Consider the following 19,269-nt stretch of genomic DNA (forward strand, 5'->3'; position numbering starts at 1 on the left):
GTTATTAGGGTGCTTGGTGTGGCTGCATTTGTCCTGGGGAAACCTTCCCCTCCTATCTGAGGGCAGCAGCACATTTTGTGGGAAGGTTGGCAGCTCTACAAGGTCTTCTTTGAGGGGGGCTCCACTCCCTCTGCCCCAGTGGTACATCCATCATTTTTTGGTTTTCCTTTCCAAAATGCTTTTCACAAAAGTCACTTCCTTGTTTCACATTACTCCATGCTTTGTGAATTCAGACTGAAACATGCTGTGAAACAGATCCGTATCTGGTGTAAATCACCATCATCCTGTTGCTGCTTTCAGCAGCAGAATGATGCTGATTTTTGGAGCTACAAATTCTGTACCCATGGAGAGAGAATCTTGCCCATGGACTTTCTGCAGTTTTGGTGGAATAAAAAAGGATTCATGTGTTTTGGGAAGAGATGTTAGCAGGAACAGCAAAAGGAAAATACCACCTACACAAGGTTTCACTTCATGGATATTAACATCTCTGTTCTGCCTAATACAATAATTCTGGATGATTTTTTTCTTTTTTTGCTGTGACAACCCTCATATTGTTCACTTCTGGGTACTAGAAATTGGTGCCAAGCAAAAACAGGACCAGGCTGCTAACTGTAGAAGAGAGCTCAATTAGTATCATAAACTAACCATATATAAATGTCTCTTTTGCACTCCCATTCCTTATATAACTCACCACCCCAAGCACCTTTTGAAAAAGTGGCTCAAAGTTTATTCAAGGATGCATTTGGTTAGATTTACAATATTTGTCACTTGTTGGCCAAAAGTGACATAAGGGATTTCAATGTGCTGCTTTTAACGTGGTGACACTGCCTTTAATTTAGCATAAGTGATTATATATGTTTGACTGTCAAATCACTGTATGTAGCTTTTGTGGTTGGGGGCTTGTTTTATCTAAGAATTCTGCTGAAGCTCTTCCAAACCAGAGCTCTCATGTGTATAATTATATTGTATTTTCATTATATAAACTTTATTTTTAAGACTGAAAACATATGAAATGATTATGGAAATGTGCATTCTATAAAACACCACCATGTATTTGTGGGTAGAGAAGCTTATAACAGAAATCAAATGTCATTAATACATAGGTACAAGATTCATCCATGTGACCCATAAAACTAATGATGGAAGAGAGGGATCTGAAAAAGCATACAATTGCTCTTCAGATTGAAAGATATTTGTAGCACCCTTTTCTATGCATTAAATGGCACCTACTTGATACTCTGTGGAAGTAGATGTCATAGCCTGCTGTTGAACAGTACTTGTAGATCCAAGTTAGGTGCTTCCAAAATACCTTTCAAAGTGACACTTCAAAAAAATAATAATTACTTCATTAATATGCTTGATTGGTGCAAATACAGCTCTGTTAGAGACCTATTTTGTTGTGAGACAACTATTTTGGTTGTTTGCCCTACAACTGTACACTGGGATGATGTCCTTAGATTAATTTCATTGTCTTCTGTCACAACCCAATGAGGACCTATTTCCATTTTGAATAGGTGCCACACAGTCCAACATTTTAAAAGATCTGCAAGAGAATATTGTTTAAGGCAGAATCAAATATTATATCCAACAGCAAGATCTGGCTGGGAGGGATAAACTGTGCAAGTTCTGAGGAAGCTGTCATCACCATCATGTCTACAGTCTGTATCCATTCATAGATTTTTTTTTGTATTAATAAGGCTGTCAAGCGTTGTGCCTATGTTATAAATGGGGAACTGAATCACCATGTAAATTAAGCAATTTACCAAGAACATACTAAGTATGTCCATATAATTTAGCATTTGAATCCAGTTCTCCTTTTGCACCTTTACTCCATTTCGCTATGTAATAAGCTGTCCTTTATTTCAAACATCTTTGGTAGCTCCCTATGTAATCCAAGATTTTTTTCCTCTCTGCCTCATTAAGTTTTGCTTGATTAATAGTGACTCTTTAAAAAAAATCCACAAATGAAATAAAGACTCTAAAGGGGGTGCCATGAAAGCAAACCATTGCTTATATATATATGTGTATATATGCACATACAAACATAGCACAGAGAGCAAGACAGATACACACATTCATACACAGAGCAAACTAGTGGATACATCCATCATCAGAACAATCTATGAATCATCTAAGATAAATGCTAACTCTTTCAAGGCAATCCTATACAATAGATCAATAAACAGTATCTTCACTTTGAAGCTGGGAATTCAGACCCAGTCATTTGCAAGCTAAAAAATAGGTCAAGGAATAATGGTGATAATTTGCCTTATCACCAAGCAGTGTGTGTGACCCTTGTCATCTGTAAACTGCTGACAAGCCCACTCATGTGGGCTGATTCTTCTGTAGGGGTGAGAGCACACAAGTCCTTGATGTTACAGTGCTGTAAAACCGAGTGGAAAATCAGGGCCAGAGTTTAAAAAATCCCTCTATGCATAACTTAAAAGTTAAGATATAATAAACTTTCAAAAAGACAGCAAATGCAGAAAAATACCTGAGTCATTCCTAATCACCAGAGAAGTCACCTTAAGATAGTTTTGTGGGTTTATGTAGCAAATTCCTGCACAGCATTCTCAAAGTCCACAGCCTGAGTCACTCTAAGGTGAACTGCTCTGGGGCAGCCTGGAAGCTGATGAATCTCTGTTGAGCAGTATGTATGTTTTCATAATCTTCACTTTAAGGTATGCCCATTCAACATCTAAGCTTATGACCATTGGATAAGGAGATGGAAGCAGATGGAATGTGACTTCAGCATTTGGAAACACTCTGTGATTAATCTCTTCTTTAAGTGTGTTTATGTTTGAGGGACTTTGCATGCAGGCTGTCTCCTCAATGGCATGTTAAACTCTATGGTCCAAAGAGTGCAAGAGGCAACGTGGTGGAGAAGAGGAATCCAAAAGGATGGAAAAACTGCAAAATACATTTCTTTAGAAGCACTGAAAAGGAATTTTAAAGGTTTCAAGAGCCTTTCTCATTTAAAGGAAAAATAATAAACTCTGATAATTTATCCAAACTCACCACATATAATTAAACGTTTAGGGGTCTGGAGTTGCAAAACAAGAGATGGTGGTTTCCACTATCTCCACAACGTATTTAATTTGCCAGTACATCATGGGTTCAAACACTGACATCTCTCAAAATGTTTGCAGATGATTTTTGTAGATTTTCAAAGCTCTACTAATTGCACCCTTCACTCATTCCACATCTCCATGTGTGTCCTGTCACTGGTGTCTTTTAAAATTTGTCTTTTGCAGTCTCAGCACTGGTTTTTGGTATAAGGGAGGAGTTTGCAAGCATACTGTATTTTAGCGTGGCATTTAGGCTTGGCTTCCATTATGTGTGTATTTCCACTGAAGACAATTGGTTCATATTAGGTATTCTGCAGATCCAGTACTGAGTTTCTTACCATTTCTGGAGAGCAGAGAGAGTAGAGCTAGAAACCCAATAACTGGTTTGAAGTCAACACAGAATTATCCTCAGCTTTTCTCCCAAACTTCTGTAAACAACTTCCCCACTCCCAAAATAACTTGCAAACTGTCTTTCCTCCTCATCATACTTATATATTCCTCTGCACTTCCTGATCTTGGCAGGGATATTTCAGAAATAGCTATTACAATGGTGTTTCCACTCTGAAAGAGGAAACACTGGATGGGAGGAGTTATGAAAGGAACAGAGGAAGCAAAGCTGTTTTCATACCATCTCAAGCTGCACTTTTATAGCAGAGGTAGAAATGCGTCTGGCTGAAGCATGCCACTGAGCCATAGGAGCCCCATCACTGCACAGCACAAGGCCAAAAGTGAATATGCATAAACCAGAGCGTGTGTGGCTCCTTTCATCATTCAGCACAGCTGATGCTGACAGGCAGCTCTAAAGTGTTGAACAAACTGAATGAATCAAGGTCAGCCCAGAGTCAGCAGCAAGCTTCCCTCCCTCCACGATTCACTGATACATGAAAGGTACTGACTGGATGGCTCTTCAGTGCAGCTTTGTGCAGAGCAGTCATACAGTAGAAGCTGCTCTGTCACATGTTTGTTAGCAATCCAAGATTTTAATTCTGAACTCTTCCATGAAACCAATAGCTATATTTTCTGGCTCTGGCCTGCCTGAGTACTTGGCCAGGGCTATGGGAATGAAATGTCAAAGCAGGCTGGCTATGAACTGAGATTGCTTTCATGCGTCTCCACCTGCTGGCTGGCATTTCACTAATTGCAACAGACCAGCGTGCTTCCCAAGGTAACGAGCTTCCATGGAAAATCAGCTCTGTTCCACAAGAAGATAAGCAAACAAGCCTGATGGGAAAGATTATTTTCTATCTTGATAAAGAGCAACATCCTACATAGCAGCTGACAGGTAGAAGGCCGCTGAGATTTTTCAATTCAAGCTTTTAAACTTCTGAAGCCTCAGTTGAGAAGACAAGCAGTAAGAAAGATAGAATCATAGAATAGTTAGGGTTGGAAAGGACCTTAAGATCATCAAGTTCCAAACCTTCTGCCATGGGCAGGGACACCTCATGCTAAACCATGTCACCCAAGGCTCTGTCTAGCCTGGCCTTGAACACCACCAGGGATGGAACATTCACAACTTCTCTGGGCAACCCATTCCAGTGCCTCACCACCCTCACAGTAAAGAATTTATGTTGGCTTTCTGGGCTGCGAGCACACACTGCTGGCTCAGGTTCAGTTTCTCATTGACCAACACCCCCAAGTCCTTCTCCGCAGGGCTGCTCTGAATCTCTTCTCTGCCCAACCTGTAGCTGTACCTGGGATTGCTCCAACCCAGGTGTAGGACCTTGCACTTGGCATGGTTAAACTTCATGAGATTGGCATCAGCCCACCTCACAAGCATGTCAAGGTCCCTCTGGATGGCATTCCTTCCCTCCAGCACATCAACCGAACCACAGAGCTTGGTGTCATCGGCAAACTTGCTGAGGGCGCACTCAATCCCACTGTCCGTGTCAGCGACAAAGATGTTGAACAAGACTGGTCTCTACTTGTTACTGGTCTCCAACCGGACATTGAGCCATTAACCACAAATCATGCAGCCATCCAGTCAGTTCTTTATCCAACGAGTGGTCCATCCATCTGTCGTGGTTTAAACCCAGTCAAGTAATTCGTTCGCCCACTTGCCCCCCTTTCTTGCCCTCCCCCTGCTCCCGGAGGGACGGAGAGGAGAATCAAAAAGAATGCAACTCCCACGGGTTGAGATAAGAACAGTTTAGTAACCAAGGTATAACACAAATCACTACTGCTACCACCAGTGATAATAATGATAAAGGAAATAACAAGGGAAGAGAATACATCATCTCACCACCAGCTGACCGATAACTCGCCCCCCCAGCCCGACCAAGCTCTGACCGATACCTCCTCCAACCCTGCCATCTCCCAGCCCTTCCGGCTAACTCCCAGTTGCATCCTGGGCATGACGTGCTGTGGTATGGAATACCTCTTTGGTCAGTTTGGGTCAGGTGTCCTGTCTCTGCTTCCTCCTGGCTTCCCCTCCTCCCTGGCAGAGCATGAGGCTCACAAAGTCCTTGGCCAAACCAAAACATCCTTGTTATCAGCTCTGTTCCCGAGCTGAAAGTCAAAACACTGCACTGCACCAGCTACCAAGAAGGAGAAAAATGACTGCTACTGCTGAACCCAGGACACCGTCAAATTGATGTCTCTCCAATTTAGAGACAAGGATGTCGTGTGGGACAGTGCCAAATGCTTTGCACAAGTCCAGGTAGATGACATCAGCTGCTCTACCCCTGTCCATCAGTTCTGTAGCCCCATCATAGAAGGCCACCAAATTGGTCAGGCAGGATTTCCCCTTAGTGAAGCCATGCTGGCTGTCACCAAGCACCTTGTTGTTTTTCATGTGCCTTAGCATGCCTTCCAGGAGAATCTGCTCCAAGATTTTGCCAGGCACGGAGGTGAAACTGACTGGTCTGTAGTTCCCTGGATCATCCATTTTCCCCTTCTTGAAAATGGGGGTTATATTTCCCTTTTTGCCATCGTCGGGAACTTCACCTGACTGCCATGATTTTTCAAATATGACAGACAGTGGCTCACCAACTTCATTTGCCAGCTGCTTCAGGACCCGCAGATGGATTTTATCAGGTCCCATGGATTTGTGCATGTTCAGGTTCTTAGGATGGTCGCAAACCAGATCCTCTCCTACAGTGGGCCTAAGGTCTTCATTCTCACAGTCCTGTGTCTGCCTTCCAAGACTTAGGTGGTGGGGTCAGAGCATTTGCCAGTGAAGGCTGAGGCAAAGAAGTCATTAAGAACATCAGCCTTCTCCAAATCTAGGGTAGCCAGTTCTCCTGATAGCTTCTGGAGAGGGCCCACATTGTCCCTAGTCTGTCTTTTATTTGCAGTGTACCTATAGAATCACTCCCTGTTATCTTTCACACCCCTAGCCAAGTTTAATTCTAACTGGGCCTTAGCTTTCCTAACCTGGTCCCTAGCTTCCAAGACAACATCCCTGTATTCTTCCCAGGCTGCCTGGCCTTGCTTCCACCAAGATTTTTGGAAGGAATCCAGAAAGTGTGGAAACATGGGAGTTTTATTTTACTACCAAAACCAGATGCTAAGAATGTTAACGTGCTCTCATTGACACAGTGAAAGAGGGAAATTGTTTATTAATATGTGGAAGCATGAGCATTCTGGGGCCCACAGCTTAGTTTCTGTGTGGTTGGAAAAGCAGTTACTTAGCAAATGCAGGCAAGCAGCTGTTTCAAATGGAAAGGAATAGAAATGATTAATGACTTCTATGCTTTAAAGAAATGAACCCACAGAATTTCTTTCTTCTACTGTGCTGTCCCATTCGGCCATTTCTGTCATGTGCCCTGGGACTTTATTTGGAAGTTTTCAATGATCTGTCATGAGCTACTCTTTAGAAACTTACTGGACCAGATCTGGAGCCAGACAGATGCCAGCTGTGGATGGGACCCACTTGTACGTACATTTACAGACTCCAAGAACAGATTATCAGCACTTGATATTCTATGAACTTTGTACTGCAACAGCAATAGTATATCTTGTCTCAGACACTGAAGGGATGAGCACAGTAGTAAATACTATTTAGAGTAGGATCAGTGTTATCTTTTTCCTTTTGTAGCCACATTTTATTCAGGCTATATATGTAGAAGGCTTGGTGCGCTCCGAGGAACTGAAACAATACGAGGAACAAACCCTTCCCTAAAGCCATGTTAGATATCAATACAGATTATCGGTATTTTATCAGCTTCTGCACTTCCAGCAATGGTTCGTTTTATCCTGCCCAAAATCCTAATTCTATCATTTGTTTCTCACGTATGCTTTCATTTAGGTTTTTAGGTTTTCCATGCATAGAATTGGAAGGTGGGAAAGGTTAAAAAGAGGATGAGGAAGAGAAAGAGGGATATGGAGAAAAGAAGAAGGAAGGCTATACAAAATACAGATAACGTTTTCTCTGAACTGTTCACAGCGAATCATCCAGCCAGTTTTATTAAAGTAGTATTTACCAGGGAGAGTAAATTCTCCTCTGACTTAACTTCACAAAATTAATTTGAATTTACTTCTATTCAAAAGGGTACATAATTTGATCCACTGAAGGTTCTTTTGCTGTGTTTCTGATGATGTGAACTCAAAACCATCAAGTAATTTTGAAGAGTTTAATGCATCCTGAATGTGTCTAATACTTTAGCTAAGCACAGGCATCCAGCTAAAGAGAGTTCTCCTAGGTTACTTCAAGACACAGCAGGACTGGAAGATGATATTTTGTTTTCTACAAGTATATCACTCTCAAGTCATCATTTCAACACAGGAAGTTATCTGTGACCTGGGACCACAATGTGCACTTGGACACAGCCTGCTGTCTGATGATATTTAAGAATCAACCACATAAGGCTTTCTTACAAAGTTGTCAAAAAGGCTCAGCTGATTATTTTGACTAAGCCTATTTAAAAATACCTGAATAAACTGATGCAAAATGAAAGCAACTTTTGCACATTTGAACTGCACCCTTCCTTTATATTCCTTATTTCCATCATAGGAATAAAGATCAGCTCAAATGAATAGTGTTTCTATATCTCTCTGTAGATCTGCATCAGGTACTCAGGTGAATTAGTACTGATGCCATTCAAAGCTCAAAGCACGAGGATGAACATTACATGTCAGGGCACAAAATCACACATGGAGGTATAAATTCAGCTCTGTGTTCAGCCCACTTTACTGAAAGCAGAAGTTGGTCCAATAGCCTGAATCTTCTTTCATAGGCTATTTTTGAAACTGATATAACTAAGGCAGGAAGTGTAAGTGTGTATGTATGTCTGTCTGTTGCTGCTCAACACCATATGAAGGCCAGATCTATTTTATGAAGTTGATTTTTATCCCTTTCTTTGTTGGTTTTTTTTTTGTTTGTTTTGGGTTTTTTTTTTTTGTATTGCAAGATACTTCCTAAAAGCTTCTCCCTGGTAATCCTGTAGAGTATAGTAACAGGTACTGAGGTTTTATTCATACCTGGATTGTCTAGCTGATGTGCATGTGGATGAATTCCTCTCTGTTTTCCTGACCCTTTTTATCTTTCAGGCTCAGTGCATCACATAAGTATTTAGCATATGCTCTCATTTGACACTGTCTCAGTTAACATAGTATTTTACTGTCGTATTATAAATTCTTTTAAAATGCTGCTCAGTTGGAGGTCTCCATGTAGTACAATGAAGGTCTCTGTGTACTACAATATTTCTGCTCTGCTGTCCATCCATGAAAAAGCATATTTTAAAAAAATCAAGGCTGTGAATTTTCCATTTTTTTATCCCAAAGCATGTTAATGCTGAGCAGAATGTCAGGAAGTTGAACAGCCATGTGCATTATCTGCAAATAGATCATACATCAGCTGGTGTTCTCAGGCCCTTTACTGGTAGAGTTGCACTACCAGTGATGAAATACTAATTTTGAACACTTCACTATGAATACCCTTCTTAGTGTTCCTGTTTTGGCAAGAGAGTTATTGCCTGCAAATCCTTTGCCAGTCACCGAGTATAACAAACTATTACTATGGAAAATAAAAGTCAGTGGGAAACTGATTATCTGAGAGGCAATTCAGAAGTGTCTGGGGAGCTGTACATTAGCCTGGTAGTGACTACATCTTATTGAATGAAAGACTATGAAAATTAAGCAAGGGAATCAGCATGATATAACAATTTCTGTAGGGAAGAAACAGTATAAAGCTGTCCAATAGTTTGTGAATTGCTCTTGGTGTTAAAAGACGCCTGATAAGATAGGCAGCCATGTACATCTCTGCAAAGTGACTAGAAAGCCAGTATAAAGGGGTGGCTATGAGGTGATTGTTACAGTGAAACCCCACATGGTGCTACAGCAGCCCCTGCCTCACTTGGGCCACTGAGGTGTCAAAGGCAGCAAAACACCCTTTCCCAGGTTAGTGACGCCTTGGTTCTGGCACAGGCCCTTATCCCTCTTCTTTCTATTCTGTAAGCTGAGGCTTGTAAGCACAAGGAATAGAAGTAAGCTTTAGTCTAGCAGCACAAATACTGAAGCAACTTACTTCTGGCTGGAACAAGGAGGAACTGTGGAAGGAATTGCAGCTCTCTGAGTCATACTACCTCCTTGGAGTTTCTTTTGGAGTAGTGCAGCTCTGCACCATGCCTTAGGCTGACTCTAGAGTTAAGCTCAGCCATCTTCTTATCCACAAAGTGATAAAGAAGGCAAGACAGTGGATTATCATAGCCTCAAATCTCCCGATTGTAGCTCTAAATATAGCCAAACAAGTAAAAATCTGTTTCTGGACACAGTACAACTATTTAGCTCTCAACCCTTCAAAAAACATACATGAGAAAAACAAAAACCAAAATACCCCAAACAGTTGTCTCCTAAGCAAGAATCTGTATGTGGAACCATGTTAAGCACATTCTGATCTCCAGCCAGAAAGTGAAAAATTCCCAACCGCCACACCTATCCAGGGTGTGACTAGAGACTATCAACTAGTTTATATTTGCACTTTGATATATAGCACATGCTTAACATCATATGGTGTATCCTTTGAAAAAAAATAGCAACAAGTTTCAACATAGAAATTGTGTTAGATTAGGAGGCCAGAATAAATAAGAGCCAATGAGTTGTAGAATGACTTGAGATAGCATATAAGATCTCATCTTAAAAAGTAACATGAAGGCAGTGCACTGTAGATGAAATACATAATGAAAAAAACATTCCAAACTTCTCATTTAAGAAAAGATTACAAATAAAATAGGCTCGGGCATGCCAGGTGTAAAATCTTTGATATGGAAATGCAGTAATGGTTAAATGAAATGGGCTGAAAATCTATTTATCAACAGTCTGTAATGCCTAGCTGGATCATCCCATCAGAAAAGCAAGTAAGGAGTAGTAGGAGAATATGCAGGCAGCGTTCAAAAGTTTACATACCTCCTGCTTTCTTACTTCAAGATATAGTCCTTCACCTTAACTAGAGATTTGGAGAAGTTAAAAAGCTGCTATGAAAGCACACCTCAAATGATTATAGAAACATGCCCTGAAACCCAGATTTTCAGGAGTAATCTTGTATGTTCAGCCTGAGAAATACTAAAGGGACCTGGTCCCTAGACTGTGAAAAGGAGCCCCTGTAAGCATCATGGATTGATATTACCAAACAGTGCTACTCATTTTTGGAAACCTCAGCCCAAGCTGAGGGTACTCCATGAGGTATGTATTCATGGAAATGCTGCTGTGAGAAAGACCACCAGATTGTGCTCTGTGTGACACTGCCCAACTTCAATGAGTTCCGCGCATCCAACTGAATGCAGAATTTGGGCTGTTTCTATTACCTCGATTCATTTCTCTTTTTATTCACACTAGCCTTCTATTACATTATTGCCAATGGGCATGTAAGTCATGACTGCGCCCTACATGTGAATCACAAACGCAAGTGCCATGGAAATTGAACTTCTTGACCTGCTTGCATTTTTCTCTTTGATGTCAGTCTGAATAGGCATTTTTGACTGGAACACATTTTTAATTTCGAGACCTGGCAAGACAACCACAATGTTTTCTGTAAGGAAGTTCATCGAAGAATTCTTTGTTGTTCTTCCCAAATTACTTTCCTAAAGAAAGAGTGTCAGCAAATAACATTACAGAAGGCCCAGGTCATATTTCCACTGTGTTCAAATGCAGGAAACAGAAAAATCAGTTACCCTGTTCCTGTTCACCTGGCAAATACACAGTCTGAACTGTATCAGCCTGAGCAAGTTGCAAATTTACCATTAATTTGACACAGAGCTGAAAATGGAAGATAGTTTTCATTCAGTGGAAGATATTTTCATTATTGAGGACATCACAGTGGCAATCTGGATTCAGGGTTATCATGCAATCCATGGGGCAACGGCGTGCTTTAGGAACTCAGGGAATGTGGGAGAGGCGAACTGAGATGAAGGCCCCTAACTCCAACCCTGCACTCAGGGCCCAGGCTTGAGCACTGAATTGATCTCCTGGGAACCAGAGCTCTGGTCTCTTCCATGCTACCTGCTTACTGCTATAGATCAGGGTGACTGGCAAAAGGCTAGGAAATTTGCAAGGGATCCAGGGCCAATATATGATTTCCATTTGAAATAATGCAATGTTTTGCTCAATGTTTTGTAGAGATGTTTGTTTTGAAATCTACAGTGTCCCATCTCATTACTGATGACCTGTTTAAAATAATAAAACCAGAAAGCTTTACAAGATGAATGACACTTGGGGCAGGGATCAAAACCTCACTTGTGTTTCTAGAGGCTCTTTCAATGCTTGGAAACCTGGTTCTTGCACCCATCAAACACAGAGGACACTTTTTTTCACATTCTCAAACAGGAAGCTTCAAAAAGAGATGTCCAGGTCATCTATTACGTTGTTAATCTTCATTTCAGTTCACAATATGGTTCTTAAAGCTGCAGGGTTTCAGGTAAATAAATATTCTAGAACTAGAAAATAAGTATCTATTCAAATTACACATCCATGCTATCTTCAAATAGATTTTGTTTCAGACATGTGGCTTTCTGGGAAAAATTATTGTTTGATATACTGTTCTGTAATTTGTTATTTAGGCCTTTCCTAGAACTTTCGATCTGGCAAAGAGGCAGCAAATAATGTTATGGCTGGGAAGAGGGCACGGATGTTGACTTGTGGGAGTTCCAGATGGACTCAAGTCACATTTTATAGCTAAGCTGATGGAAAAGGAAATTTTCATTACCAAATCATTACAAGTAACTCCATAGTTAAGCTTATAAGAACAGGGTATTTACTTCAAGCCAATGTTTCAAACCTCCTCAAATCCACACGTAGAGCTGATTAACGACAAAATGAATCTATCAAAGCCTGGAACACAAATTTGAGGTTGTTTGGTAAAGATGTAGGAACAGTACTTTTGAAACCTCATGATTTTCAGCTTTCTTCTGAGATTTACTTTTTTTTTTTTCCTGCAGAGAAAGGGAGAAAGAAACTTTGAAACTATGCACTAGTTACATTACTGCACTGCTTTTCTGGAGAGAGAATATGAAATTGTAGATGAATTTAAAGCCATAACCATTTTACCACTGATTTTGGAAGAACCAAGGTTGACAGAAAGTAGGGAAAGGCCAAAGCAAGCATCTTGGATTTAGGTCTGTAAGGCTTGAAGATGCCACTGCAAGGTGTCTCTTTTAAAACAGACTCAAGTCACCTTGCACTGTATACCCTGTATTTCTGGTTTGGGGTTTTATTTTCCAGCAGATAGTAGGAGTCAACAAGCAGCACCGTTTCTGCTTGTATAGGTGCAACTACGGAATGCAGAGGAAACTAATCAAGAAAGGCTAAAGGTGACAAAAGTAACTTAGCTAAGGTATTTGCTACGTAAGTAAGTTTTTGAGACTTATTTCCAAAAGATGAAGCTATAACTGTCAGTTGTTTTGACCTAAAAGAATGGGCTATTTCTGGATGCGTTTGCAGTGCTTGGTATGGATAGCTCTCAGTCTCAGATACACAATGGTATAACAAAAAATAACTAACTGAGAAAGTGTATTTGTTTCGTTAATTTAATAACTTCAACCAGGATAACGGATCTAATTTTAGCTTTGTGTAAGTCAGTTCATACTCGTTGACTGGTCTGTTCTTTCTAAGCATATTGCTTGTGACAATACTGGTTCACAAGCAGGATACCAACATGCACATGGTGATTTCTATTGTTTGGTTTGTTTTTTTTTTTCTGTGAATTGTGCAGGTGAGGATGCCTTACTGCCTGGACAATAACTGACTTAAAATGTATTTTAAATATACCTAATGCCTATTAATTTGTGAAGATGTACAAGAATATAATACAACTAAACAACTTCAGGAAGAGTGCCTTCATTACTAAAAGGTATGCTGAACATGTGCTGAATCACCTTCACAGAGGCATCCTCCTATGCCTTATCTCACTCTCACAATGCCTTTATCTTACTGGCACAAAACCATATTTTATTTTCCTGGAGAAACTTGTGTCAAAGTGTACAATAACAATAGAGCAGTCAATGAGGCCAAGCAGAATTATTTCTTTGATGACAAGAAACAGTGATTTTGAAGACCCTTCCTGTGACTGCTGAGCACTTTCTCTCAAGTCCTGAGCATCCTCATACTCAGTTTTCATATTGTAAGATGTACTTCGCACCTCACAGTTTTCAATCCTTCAGTAATATATGGATCTCTTCTGCTTAGTTCAGAAGGATCACCAAAATGTTTAATTAGAGGGTGCTACCATTTTCCAGAATGCTGTCTGGTATGCTGAAAGAATACAGCAACTAATCTTTGTGAGTAAATTACTGTTATGTTTAACAGAAGATTTACCACATGGTTTCCAGTAGCATCCCAGTTTGGTGCTGCATCAAACTTACCGTTTCTTTTTTTATTAAATAATTCAATAGCATTTCCTCTCCAGCAGTGTTCATCAACCTACAAGTCCCACAGAGACATCAGAAGTCTTTAATGCAGGTTTTCAGAGTAAATGAAACCTTTTTTCGGTGTGGTTGCCTTTGTAATAACAGTCTTCTTATTTGTTGGATACTTACGTAACGTAAGATGAAAAGACATTTTATAGCCTTCTGGCAAGAGGACTTAAAATTAACAGCATACCTGTGGCTGCCCTAAGCCAGGGAGGGAGTCATTTTCAGGCCATGGGAAAACTGCAGTTTTGCATCCTTTGCTTCTTCTGACTTGCTGGTGTTCAGTATTTCCATAGACTTGTTTTTCATTAAAGCATCACCATCATCATGCACAAAAAGAAAAAATTAACTAATTGATTCTGATGAAAGAACAAGAGACCAAGGTGGTAAGTGATAACTGTCCCCCATCAGCATTTCCCCAGAGAATGTGGTGGTTTAACTTATTTCATTTTATGTTTTCATGCCTGGCTAGGCTCTCACATTGCACACACTCAGTTGGCTCTCTATGCAAACGCTATTAACTGTATGATTACCTCTGGCAGCAGAACCAAACAGATGCAGTGCACATCTAGAGGTACGAATCTTCAGCCTCCAGGTAGCTTTATGGGCCATATCCTGCCAACCATCTACAGGCAGGCAGACTCCCACTGAATTTAAAGGCTGTTTTACAAAACAATCAATGGCCCTTCACACTGACTCCCTCTCAATATGCAAAAAGGAAAAACACAAAAAGATAATGATCTGGGTTTTGATCTCACCCATACTGGGCTGACAGAAGGGTAATCCCATTGACTTTAGCTGATTTATTTCATCAGTCAAAAGACTTTCACAGGCTTTGGGCTAGGCCTTTAAACAAATGTAAACTTGATCAGAACCAAGCCCAATAGTATTCATGCTCATTCTTGCTTTGAATAGTTGTCTTCCATAGCAGGTTTCCATCTGGAACCCTATTGACCTCAGCACAAAGTTTTGGTATTTGAAATTAAGTTGACAACTATTTTCAAACAAGGTAATTACTCCCCATTGTAAATGCAGACTGCTTTTAATCCTTAAAGAAGCAAGTTGGAGGTAGTTTCCTACTCATCCCCATTGATTACCAACAAACAAACAGATATGTCACTGCTCAAGTCCCCACAGTAATGCAGCTCCTAAAGACATGCCTGAGCTGGTCTGCTCGATATTGCTGGCTGCAGCATGGAGCATAGTGTGACCATCAAAACCACCCAGGCCCCTGGGTAAATACCTGGGCTACTAGCCTGTCCTGAGCATTGGCCTGCTGCAGTCATGCTGCTGTCAAATACTTGTGCTAGCTAGTTGGGAGGCAGGTCTGGGGAGCTGGCTATGTGAGCTGCCATCACCACAAGGTAGATAAAGACAGGGCTCATCAAGGTGGTTGCATCCAATTCCAGCTACATCCCAGGGCTTTCAGAGCCAGTGGAAGAGCCCAATGGGGTAAGCAGAGCAAGGTTTTTGCTCTTCTCACCCCAGCCACTGGAGGTAAGAGATGTAGCAGCCAGCAGAGCACCATCAGGACCGATTAGGTGATGGGTATGTCAGGCCCTCATCTATGATCCTGCCTGGAAAAACAATTCTGGTATCACAAAAGCCCCGTGAGATCTGTAATAACCCCAGGTGGCTGAGACCCCAGTTTCATGGCTCAGCGAGGTGCGCAGTTAATTGGTATATTGCATCTACTGGGGATCAGAAAGACTAATGCTAATACTACCACATCAGACATGCTTCTTCTTTGCTTCTCAGCAAAGACTCCTTTGCTTCTTCAGCCTTTGGGTTGCTTGAACTTCATTCAGCAGTAACAGTTACCCACAATGCTAGAGATGGCAGTGATATTAGATCAGAAAATGACTCATTATTGAACTAGCCCTGTCAAGCAAGATAAATACCATTTAGTTGTTAGCTAATCTGTTTTTGTTTGTGTTCTTAATTCATCCAAGACACTGATTACATTGCAGTCTGTCATGCTAGCATTAAGTATATGTTGTTACAATGTTCTTTGCTTTGTAAAGCGAACATTTATAAATACAATAGCTGTATTTGTCTCTCAATATTAGATCACTGCTGACATACTGTGCATCAGCACTCTGTGTCATAACGTGCGGAAGAATATTTTGGGTTTTCAGGATTCAAATATGGGAAGGCAGTATTTAATTTAACAGCATTTAAGCAACTAGAATTCTCACCTAAGATACACTTCTGCTGTCTGTCATCTTCATCTGCTAGCTGTTCCATCTCCATGACCTAAGTTTTGTGGCTTGATACTGTGTTGAATCAGCTTTGGACTTTAACCTAAGAAGGAAGGCTGACAGGGGCTGTTTTAAGAGGCCTTGAAGGATGCTTTTGCACCTCGATGCTGAAATTTTATCAATGCAAGCAGCTCCTGGGGGTGCTCAGCACCTCCAAAATTCTCCTCCTGAAAGAATTCAGGGTTTGCATTTCAGTTACTTGTTCCCATTGTACTTCCTCTCACTCTGTTTTTAGTTTTGTTTAGCACTTAGGTAGCTTTTGGGAAGGCTATTTATGTAAATGTAAAATTTTCATGATAAAGAAAGTAGTTTGCATTTAGAAAGAGAGGAAACCATTGATCTTGATAATAGAGAGAGACTTTCTAACTTGCATGGTTTGCAAATCCAGTACCAATTGCTGAATCTTGTAAAACAGTAAATAGGCAAAGGTGCATGGTAAAAAAGGAGGTGAAAAGCTTCATAGAACATGCTATTTGAACTCTATTTGAATTTAATGCCAAGTAAATTGGCATACCAGGTATGGAATTTATCAACTGTCACATTTTATGAAGTCTTTACAGACTCAAGCAAAAGATCTTGCTACAATCACTTCATGATCAAGTCTTTTTCTGAAAATCAGAGAGAGATAACTCATTATTTTGTGCAGGCTGAGAAAAAAATGTGTGGCTTTGCAAAGTTCCATCATACGTAAAACAGGACTTCAATACTTAAGATTTCTGATTGTTTTCCTAAACCTGACCACAATATTATGCAGGCAGAACTGAAACAAGAAATATTAGCAATGAATTTATGATACTTTGGAACCAAGTTAGCTGTGGGCATCTTTCAGGAGAGGCATGAACACACACTTACTGTCCATCACTATGTTTGCCTTCCACTAGAGTCCTTTAGGTCTTTTGTTTTATTTACACTGATTGTAAGAAATTCTTGCAGAGCCCACTGGTTAATCCTGCTATGTTAAACAAGCTGCTAAGTGATGTGGGAAACCATTGCAAATATACTTGGCTGAGACTGATATACTACATTATGTCTATAACCTCCTTGCATCTGATAGTACTATTGTTTGGTACGGGCTGTGTGAGAGGCTGTAGCTTCTATCAGTCTGACTTGATGCTTCATACCACATTTCTCATGTAGATGATTCTGTCTCCCAGATTTAACACATAGGCAATACAAGACTCAGAGAATGGGATGAAAATGAGTGAAGTAACTTCTATTCTCCCTCTTGAATACATAAATGCTGCATTGTACCGCTTGTCAGGTACATTTTATGTTTTGAGACAATAGTTTATTTTTCTCATCTATAGCATAAGATATTATCATCACTATCCTTACTATTATATGATATCATTTAAACTAGTCCAAAATTGCATACCTGTATGCAGTTCCATCTCGTTCTTGATCAGCTGAGCCAAACAGATAACTATGCCATGAGTAAAGCTAGGGCCTCAAGCTGCTTGGGCTCCATGAGCGTGGAAGCAAAGACAGCAGAGAAGGTTTCTCAAGAACAGATGTTTGTGAATAAGAGCATGTTAACTATGTTAACTTCTCTCATCAGAGGAGAGAAGATACAGCCTGAGTTGAGGATCTGGCTTTCCTAGTAAGAAGATGCACTGGAACATATGAGACCTATGTCTGACTGGCTTTTCCAGCCAGCTCCACTGGACTGAGGACTGGAAGTGCAATGACTGTGTGGATTCCTGAGAGCTCCAGGGAAATGAATCCTACATAGAGGATGGTAACCCTGTGATACAAATGAAACCAACACATATTTTCACATACATTTTTGCTTCCACTGAAATTGTTTCAACTGTGGAAGCATCAGCAAGGAATTATATGACCTTAGTTCCCCTGAGGTTGGAACAGTAAGGGGAAATCAATGCAAGACCTTTTATAATGGTTGGAGTTGATGATCTTAAAGGTCTTTTCCAACCTAAATGATTCTATGATTCTATAAAATCACACCAGCAGAGCCATGGTCAGGAGATAACAAAGGAAAAACACACCAAAGTCCCTGTTCTTTGGCACTTACAAACTTAATTAAAGGGTAACGTAATCAAGCTGGTGATTAATCATAAACTTTTTATCAATGGAGAATGATAGATTTTCCTGCCAAAGCCTCTAGCTCACGTTTTGCTATCACTCTGGCTTGAGCAAGTGCTTGCACTCAATCCTTCCACACTTGCCCAACATGTGTCTGAAACAGATTCGTGGGAGCCTGTGGAATTATACCAGGATAAAATCAGTCCCGGGACATAATCACAAGGTATTAGGATCCTTCCTCAAACTCCTGATACCTTCAGAGAGTCAAATAAATGGATCTGAATGCATATTCCTATTGGGTGATAAGAAATTTTTATGGCACAAGTAGTGCATTGCTTTGTAGATAAACTGCATGTTGCTTAAGGGCATTACATTTATAATCCCTCAGGCAAGGGTGTGCATTATCCTCGGTTTCAACAGTACAGGGTGGCAAGAAAGACATCTGGAGGGAAAGCCATACCTCATCCTGCTGGATAATGCTGTTACTAAAACGGGAGGGAAATGGGGGGGTACTAGTTTGCCACAGCTAGGAGGGATAAAAAGGCTAAGAGTTTACATACTCGGATTCCTCTGAAAGGAAACTAACAGCCTGGGAACAGAATTCCTACAGGATTCCTCACACCACTGTAACAAACCCACCACAAAGCTAAGACAGTCTGCATGTGAACATAAACAAAGTCAGAACTTTACAGAAAACAAAGCCTTGGGGGTTGGGTGGGGGGGTGGGGTAGGGAAATACCTCCAACTTCAAGTAGATGCTGTTCTAAGAGGGTCTCTTTGTAATAAACTCCCACACTGTAGCACTAAACCTTAATGGTCTGTGAAAGTTATTATGGGATGTTTTTAGCATTCAGTTTCATTCTGACAGGAGTTTATGATGTGTATTACAGGAGAATACTGTTAAGCTAATCATATTTATACCAAATCTTTGTAATATAATAGCTTCAAATATTTTGAGCAAGGCACAACTTGACTTTTCATAGATACAAAACTTTTAATGATGTTATTTTCCTATTGCTTCCCAAGTCCACCTGTTAGAGCTGCTAAAGATCAAGGGCA

At 40.5% G+C, this 19,269-nt stretch overlaps 2 long non-coding RNA genes across 2 annotated transcripts in view; one reads left to right on the top strand and one right to left on the bottom strand.

Moving 5' to 3' along the window:
* LOC134157852 (uncharacterized) overlaps positions 1-2,881 on the bottom strand; it is a 32,040-nt gene extending 29,159 nt beyond the window's left edge. Inside the window, exon 1 of the long non-coding RNA XR_009962491.1 lies at positions 2,495-2,881. This is a non-coding gene — a long non-coding RNA (uncharacterized LOC134157852). The remainder of the gene's footprint in view (positions 1-2,494) is intronic.
* LOC134157868 (uncharacterized) overlaps positions 1-18,864 on the top strand; it is a 75,270-nt gene extending 56,406 nt beyond the window's left edge. The window contains exons 3-4 of the long non-coding RNA XR_009962499.1: positions 13,210-13,347; positions 17,726-18,864. This is a non-coding gene — a long non-coding RNA (uncharacterized LOC134157868). The remainder of the gene's footprint in view (positions 1-13,209; positions 13,348-17,725) is intronic.
* The last annotated feature ends 405 nt before the right edge of the window (positions 18,865-19,269 follow it).

Source organism: Pezoporus occidentalis, unplaced genomic scaffold (assembly GCF_034315485.1).
Source record: "Pezoporus occidentalis ecotype Australia unplaced genomic scaffold, CSIRO_AGI_Poc_V1 ctg121, whole genome shotgun sequence".
Classification (NCBI taxonomy): domain Eukaryota; kingdom Metazoa; phylum Chordata; class Aves; order Psittaciformes; family Psittacidae; genus Pezoporus; species Pezoporus occidentalis.